Source organism: Raphanus sativus, chromosome 9 (assembly GCF_000801105.2).
Source record: "Raphanus sativus cultivar WK10039 chromosome 9, ASM80110v3, whole genome shotgun sequence".
Classification (NCBI taxonomy): Eukaryota; Viridiplantae; Streptophyta; class Magnoliopsida; order Brassicales; family Brassicaceae; genus Raphanus; species Raphanus sativus.
This window is the reverse complement of record NC_079519.1, coordinates 19,475,859-19,483,730: the sequence shown is the minus strand read 5'-3', so window position 1 is coordinate 19,483,730 and position 7,872 is coordinate 19,475,859. Positions and strand designations below refer to the sequence as shown.

General features: G+C 33.0%; 1 pseudogene; it reads left to right on the top strand.

The window, feature by feature from the left end:
* The first annotated feature begins 4,884 nt into the window (after positions 1-4,884).
* On the top strand, positions 4,885-7,280 carry LOC108828219 (receptor-like protein 2; annotated as a pseudogene).
* Positions 7,281-7,872: the final 592 nt, after the last annotated feature.

Genomic DNA, 7,872 nt, shown 5'->3' with positions numbered 1-7,872 from the left:
CATGTAATTTACATATGTTATAAGTGATATAAATTAAGATATAATAAAGTAAATTGTTTTCAATATAGATTAGTGAAAGTACTGAATCATGATATTATTTGATTTAGGATTTGCCAATATATGTTGTAATATTGTATGTATTATGAGGGTTAGATTTTGGAAAGCTTGTAAGTATTTAAAAAAAATTTTTTTTTTACCCATATGTGTTTATTTATGTGTATGGTAAACACTTTTTAAGTTTAATTTAATTTTATGAAATGTTTAGTTAGCTAATTTAGTTAATAGAGTTTAGGGATTATATTTAGGGTCTGGACGACTTATTGTTAAGTTGTCTGGTGAATAGTATTTTTATTGGACGACTTATAGTTAAGTCATCTAGTGAATGGTATTTACATTAGACGACTTATAGTTAAGTTGTCTGGTGAATAATATTTACATTAGACGACTTATAGTTAAGTCGTCAATACCGTACCTAATATTCTCGCCTAAAATTTTAAGAAAGTTTTATTTTTCCGCTTAAATATTAATTTTTTCAGAAAAAATTAAAATAAAAAAAAATTAATCTCATAAAAAAAAAATTTCTCTCTCTCATGGCGCCTCCCTGTTTGTGTGTGAGTTTTGATTAATCTTATTTTTGTTCTAGATGGAGGAGGATGGAGAAGAAGCTTGACAGAGGAGGCTCCATCCTTGTGTGATTCGATCCATAGTTTTGGAAGTCTCATATAGGAAGGCATGTGGTTCTAGTTGGGCCGAGCCTGTTGCAATAGACATTTTGGTACTGTTTGAAAATATGGATAGCAGGATAAATGAGAATTGTTTGGAAACATGAATAGTAGATTAAATACTTCTTTTTACTGAGAAAATTTCCAAATATGACTCACAACTTGATTTCAAATACAAAAGTATAAGCAAACTTGAATCAAATGCAAAAGTAACCCAAAAGGCTATTGAAATTACAACCATCCTCTTGTGACCGAACAAAAAACCGATTTTTTTTTTACTTTTATAACCCCGGTAAGTCTTCTGAGTCTTCTGGCTAGACTAATTACTTGAAAGTCGTCTAGACAGTTTATCTTAAAAATAATTTATAAATTTTGTAAAAAATATTTTGAAAAGTGAAAAATTGAAATCATGTAATTAACATATGTTATAAGTGATATAAATTAAGATACAATAAAAGTGAATCATTTTCAATATAGATGAGTGAAAGTAGTGAATCATGATATTCTTTGGTTTAGGGTTTGCCAATATATGTTGTAATATTGTATGTATTATGAGGGTTAGATTTTGGAAAGCTTGTAAGTATTTTTAAAAAATTATAATTTTACCCATATGTGTTTATTTATGTGTATAGTAAACACTTTTAAGTTTAATTTTATTTTATGAAATATTTAGTTAGCTAATTTAGGTAATATAGTTTAGGTTTATATTTAGGGTCTGGACGACTTATAGTTAAGTCGTCTGGTGAATAGTATTTTTATTGGACGACTTATAGTTAAGTCGTCTAGTGAATGGTATTTACATTAGACGACTTATAGTTAAGTCGTCTGGTGAATAATATTTACATTAGACAACTTATAGTTAAGTCGTCTGGTGAATAATATTTACATTAGACGACTTATAGTTAAGTCGTCCATACCGTACCTAATATTCCCGCCTAAAATGTTAAGAAAGTTTTATTTTCCCGCTTAAATATTAAAATTTTCAGAAAAAAATAAAATTAAAAGAAAATTAATCTCATAAAAAAAATTTCTTTTTCTCACGGCGCCTCCCTCATCTCTTCTTCTCATAAATTCTTTTTTCTCTCTCTCACGGCGTCTCCCTGTTTTTCTGTAAACTTTGATTCATATTATTTTTGTTCTAGATGGAGGAGGATGGAGAAGAAGCTTGAGGGAGAAGGCTCCATCCTTGTGTGATTCGATCTATAGTTTTGGAAGTCTCATATAGGAAGGCATGTGGTTCTAGTTGGCCGAGCCTCGGTTCTGCTGTTGCAATAGACATTTGGTACTGTTTGGAACATAGATAGCAGGATAAATGCGAATTATTTGGAAACATGGATAGTAAATTAAATTCTTCTTTTTATTTGGAAAATTGCAGAATATGACTCACAACTTGATTTCAAATACAAAAGTATACCCAAACTTGAATCAAATGCAAAAGTAACCTAAAAAGCTATTGAAATTACAACCATCTCCTTGTGACAAAAAAAAACAATTTTTTTTCCTTTTATAACCCCGGTAAGTCTTCTGGGTCTCCTGGCTAAACGAATTACTTGAAAGTCGTCTAGACGACTTACTTGAAAGTCGTCTGGTATAATTTATCTTAAAAATAATTTATAAATTTTGTAAAAAATATTTTGATAAGTGAAAAATTGAAATCATGTAATTAACATATGTTACAAGTGATATAAATTAAGTTATAATAAAAGTGAATTGTTTTCAATATAATTATATAGATGAGTGAAAGTAGTGAATCATGATATTCTTTGATTTAGAGTTTGCCAACATATATTGTAATATTGTATGTATTCTGAGAGTTAGAATTTGGAAAGCTTATAAGTATTTTTTAAAAATTAAAATTTACCTATAAGTGTTTATTTATGTGTATATTAAACACTTTTTTAAGTTTAACTTGATGTTATGAAGTGTTTAGTTTGCTAATTTAGTTAATTTAGTTTAGGGATTATATTAAGGTCTGGACGACTTATAGTTAAGTCGTCTGGTGAATAGTAGTTATATTAGACGACTTATAGTTAAGTCGTCTGGTGAATAGTATTTACATTAGACGACTCATAATTAAGTCGTCTGGTGAACAATATTTACACTAGACGACTTATAGTTAAGTCGTCCATATTGTACCTAATATTTTTCGCCTAAATTTTTTTTAAAATTGTTATTTTCCTGCTTAAATATTAAAATTTTCAGAAAAATCGAGAAAAACGCTTAAATCGGAAAATACCCCGAATTGGGTCCAGAACAGCTAAAAGCCCACTCTCGATTTTGTGCAAAATCAAGCCCAAATGCTATGACAGTTTATCTTTTATTATGCAGGATATGATAAATGTCGAGTTCGGAGGATAAATGTCAAGTTTCCGCGGATAAACATGAAGGTCCGAGAAAAATAAAATATTTCTGCGAAGAGATAAACTCGACCATGGGCAATAAAGGAAAGAGCAAACTGCCTAAGGAGGAGTTTATAAAGATGCCAAGGTAGAAGGTGCAACAGGATTCAAACACACAGCAAAAAAACTTAGCATATAGAGCAATAGGCAATTTTCCGTTTTCATTACGGAGCTGCGATTCAACTAGGTTTTTATAGTCTTCGGTTGTTAGAACTAGGGAACTCTCCGACAGCTCTCGCAACGAAGGCTCTTACCTTGTTGTAACGCTTATACGCGGATTCGGAATAAGATCTACTTTTCTCTCTTTTGATTTTTATATTTTTCCTCTGTTTATTTTTTGTGATCTTAATTGCTTGCCGTGTGGTTTAGCAGATATCCGGGATCTCAGGGAAATTAGGGTTTTCCTAATTTTCCTAATCGAAGGAAATCGATAGTGCGAATTTCGGTTCCCACAATATGTTAATTTCAAAATTTAATCTAAATATCTATTAAATGATACTTCATATTCATATGATTTTATGATCATTTATATCTTTTTATAACAAAAATAAAAAGCATTGTTCACAAAACTTTCATTGTAAGAGTTTTTACCGTTTTAGTAATTTATAATCGTTTTAAAAATTCAAAATATACCATATAAGAAAAAAAATATTTTTATTATATGATTAATCTGATTGTTTAATTTTTAAAAATATAAATTAAACAAAAATGATTGAGGAAAAAAATATTATCATATCTTTATATTCAAAATTATTAATTATTATATATATTTTAATCATATTAGGTAATTTCATAGCTTTTATTTAAGGAAAGAATGAAAAAATATTCTTTTAAGCACTACAAATCAATTTGATAGTTAATTTAATAAAAAGTTTAATCTACATTCAAATAAACCAACATATTTTTCTAACTGAGAATTATCCTAATGATAACACATGGCTACAATCAAAAGTTGTAATGCTCCAGAATTAATATATAGGGATAACATCCGTGCGAGCTCAACACACAAACTCTCAACCACAAGGTTAGTCACTCTGAATGAAGGGGTTCTTCGTCTTAGAGAAGAACTCTCTAGGAACAGAAGTGGAACAGGAACCTTTAAAAAGGGTAAACAAATATGGAAACCACCATTCCATGGATAACCAGTTGTCTAACTTGAGGGAAGAGGAGATACTCTTGGCCAAGCAATGCGTTGTTGAACTTCACTTCTCTACTTAACGGTCATTAACTTACAACCATATTTTTTAGACCTGGATTTTTATATGGGCATGACTGTATATGGGCCTGTTGAGTTACAGCTCAGGTTGTGTTAATTCACAGTACTTCGCTCTGTCACGCACCTTCTTCATTTGCCCAAGACTTGTATCCCATGAAATCATGATATCTTTTTAAATGATAATTATTCTCAAACATAAAGATTGCAATGGTGAGAAATAGTTAACAACCATCATGTAAAACTCTATTTTTCCTCTAAAATAGAATAAAATGAAATATGTAGTAAAACTATTCAATCCTACTCTATTTTCCATCCATAACATAATAATAAACAAACAAAAAATAGATAACTCCATAATCCATTTTACTCCATCATCCAGTTTACTCTATTTTAGAATACAGTAGGGTTGGAGATACCATAAATCATTTATAATACCATTTCGTAATTTGCAACAAAAGAAAGAAGAACTGAAACACACAGAAAACATAGATAAAAAAAAGTTGGACTTGGCCTTTTCTTAAATACAATCCAGCGAGAAACAAAAGATTTTAAATACTAGTAGTGTTAATGGTCCTGATCAAAGGAATTATATATTAGTAGCCTCAGTACGAATAAACATATCAATAAAAAACATTTGAAGGTGTTGACTCTTTGCCTTCTTTTGTTTGGTCTGGCTATTTCCCCTAGTCGTACGCTAGTATTAACCAATCTAGTCTATAGATTACTTCTTGTTCTCATCCGTTCTCACCATGGTTTATGAGAACATGAGATCCAAAGTCAAAAGCCATGTGAGTCCTTCATCAACCACAAGACCAATACAACCTCTTAGTCCTCACATGCTTCACTGTTTTCTTTCCTTCCATTTCCTCTTTCTTACAGTTTCAGAGGCTTTCTGCAACCCGCAAGATATAGAGACTCTCCTGTGGTTCTCAGGTAACGTATCTTCTCCAGTCTCTCCTCTGAAATGGGATCCATCCGTTGATTGTTGCTCCTGGGAAGGCATAACATGTGATGATTCACTGAATAGTCTCATCACCAAGATCTCCTTGCCATCTAAAGGTCTTTCTGGCAACCTCACTTCAACTATTCTGAATCTCCATAGTCTCTCTCATTTAGATCTTTCTCACAACCGCTTTTTGGGTCCTCTCCCACCGCGTTTCTTCTCAGCCCTTGATCAGCTCATGGTTCTTAACCTTAGTTACAACAGTTTCAGTGGTGAGTTGCCACTTGAAAAATCATTTGACAATAATGGAAGCATCATATTCTTCCCTATTGAAACAATTGACCTGTCAAGCAATCTTCTCCAGGGAATAATCCACGGTAGTTCTAAGTTTCTCCAAGGTGCTTCGAACTTGACCAGTTTCAATGTTAGCAACAACAGTTTCACAGGACCTCTCCTTCTTTCTTGTGTAAGAGTTCACCGCAGCTCTGTAAACTAGATTTCTCCTATAACGATTTTAACGGCTTCATCTCTCAAGGACTACGCAGATGTTTGAGCAACTCTCTCTACCATTTAATAATCTTTCTGGAAAGATCAGTGATGATATCATCCGGCTCAAGAAACTTACCTCGCTGGAGCTTTACTTTAATCAACTTGAAGGAGAAATACCAAGGGGCATAGGCAACCTATCCAGCCTGAAGAGCCTTCAGCTCCATACCAATAAACTCAGTGGTCCTGTCCCACTTTCTCTAGTAAACTGCACCAAACTTGTCAACTTGAATTTTAGGGTCAATCAGCTGGGAGGAAGCTTAACAGAGCTTGACTTTTCTCAGTTTCAGAGTCTTAACATTGTCGATGTCGGAAACAATAGCTTCACCGGTGATCTCCCTGAGAGGGTTTACTCATGCAAATCACTCACAGCAATCAGATTCTCAGGCAACAAGCTAACAGGACAGATATCTCCTCAAGTACTGAAACTTGAGTCCTTATCATTCCTGTCTCTTTCTGACAATAAACTAAGGAACGTTACAGAGATGCAAGAAGTTGTCCACTCTCCTGTTAGCACTTAACTTTTATAATGAAACGTTTCCAAGCAACAAAGACTTAATATCTCAAGATGGATTCCCTAAACTCAAAATCCTTGGCATTGGTGGATGTGGATTGAAAGGTGAAATACCTTCTTGGCTGATCAACCTCAAGAGCTTAGAAGTATTGGACTTGTCAGTGAACCAACTAGTAGGTCCAATTCCTGGATGGGTGGGAACTCTTCCCAACCTTTTCTACCTCGAACTTTCAGACAACCAGCTTTCAGGACAACTTTCAAAGGATATTTTTCATCTGAAGGCTCTGATGTCTCAGAAGTCCCATGATGAAACAAATCGGAACTCTTTAGAACTTCCTGTTTATGTATCACCTAGCAGCGTCACATATAAACAGCAATACAATCATATGTCCAGCCTCCCACCTGCCATTTACATCAGCAGGAATAACCTAACTGGAAATATACCAGTAGAGGTTGGGAAGTTAAAGGCTATTCAAATTCTGGATCTTTCTTTTAATTCTTTATCTGGAGGTATTCCAGATGAGTTGTCTAACCTCACAAGGTTAGAGAGGCTGGACTTATCTAAAAATAATCTAACTGGTAGAATCCCTTGGTCGCTGAAGCTCCTCCATTTCATGTCTTACTTCAATGTGGCTTTCAACAATCTTGAGGGGCCAGTACCTACGGGAGGTCAGTTTGACACTTTTCTGAAAGAGTATTTTGAAGGGAACGCTTTGTTGTGTGGTGGTATACGGCTGAACCCTTGCATAAGTCCAACTCAGACAACTGCTACAGGTGAAACCCAAGATGAAGAGGAGTTAAACAGAACAATCGTTGTGGGGCTTGGCTTCGGATATTTTTTTGGATTAGCCTCTTTCATAGTGGTACGTGCTTGCTTCGCAGGTGTAATATAAATAATGTGTGCAGAGAAAGATTGGATCTATACTATTTATGTATGTAATATTGTGTGCAGAGAATCATCTAGATTATGATGAAAGCTTCCTTCATAATATTAAAATACCAGAAAATTAGAAAAAAAGAGACAATCAAGAACTAACCACATCAATATGAAAAGTAAAAGAAATCTACTAATTTTACCACAGTCCAGAGATAATATCATATTATGGTACACTGAGATATTAAACTACAAATCAGATGCACAACACTGTAATATTATGTTCAATATATGACAATGAGTTTATCCAAGCGAACAAGTTTCCGGGAAAATACGTATATTAGTTTCTTCGTCAATGCTAATCCCCATATAGATTGTTACACAAGTTTTCTGCATAAAAGAGAACTAATCATATTTTATTTCAAGAGAAGAAGATATTACTTGTTCGCTAGTTTAAGGACTGTTGCTCTTAGAGCATCTCCAATGTATTACTCCAAATTTTACTCCAAAATGGTGCAACTCTAAAATGGAGTAAGGTTTTACTCCAATGTATTACTCCATTTTTTTACTCCAAAAATAGTTAATAATTGTTAATAATATCTTATACTTATAAAAGTTTACCAATTAACCCCAACTATTTTATATTTGCAAAAATGCC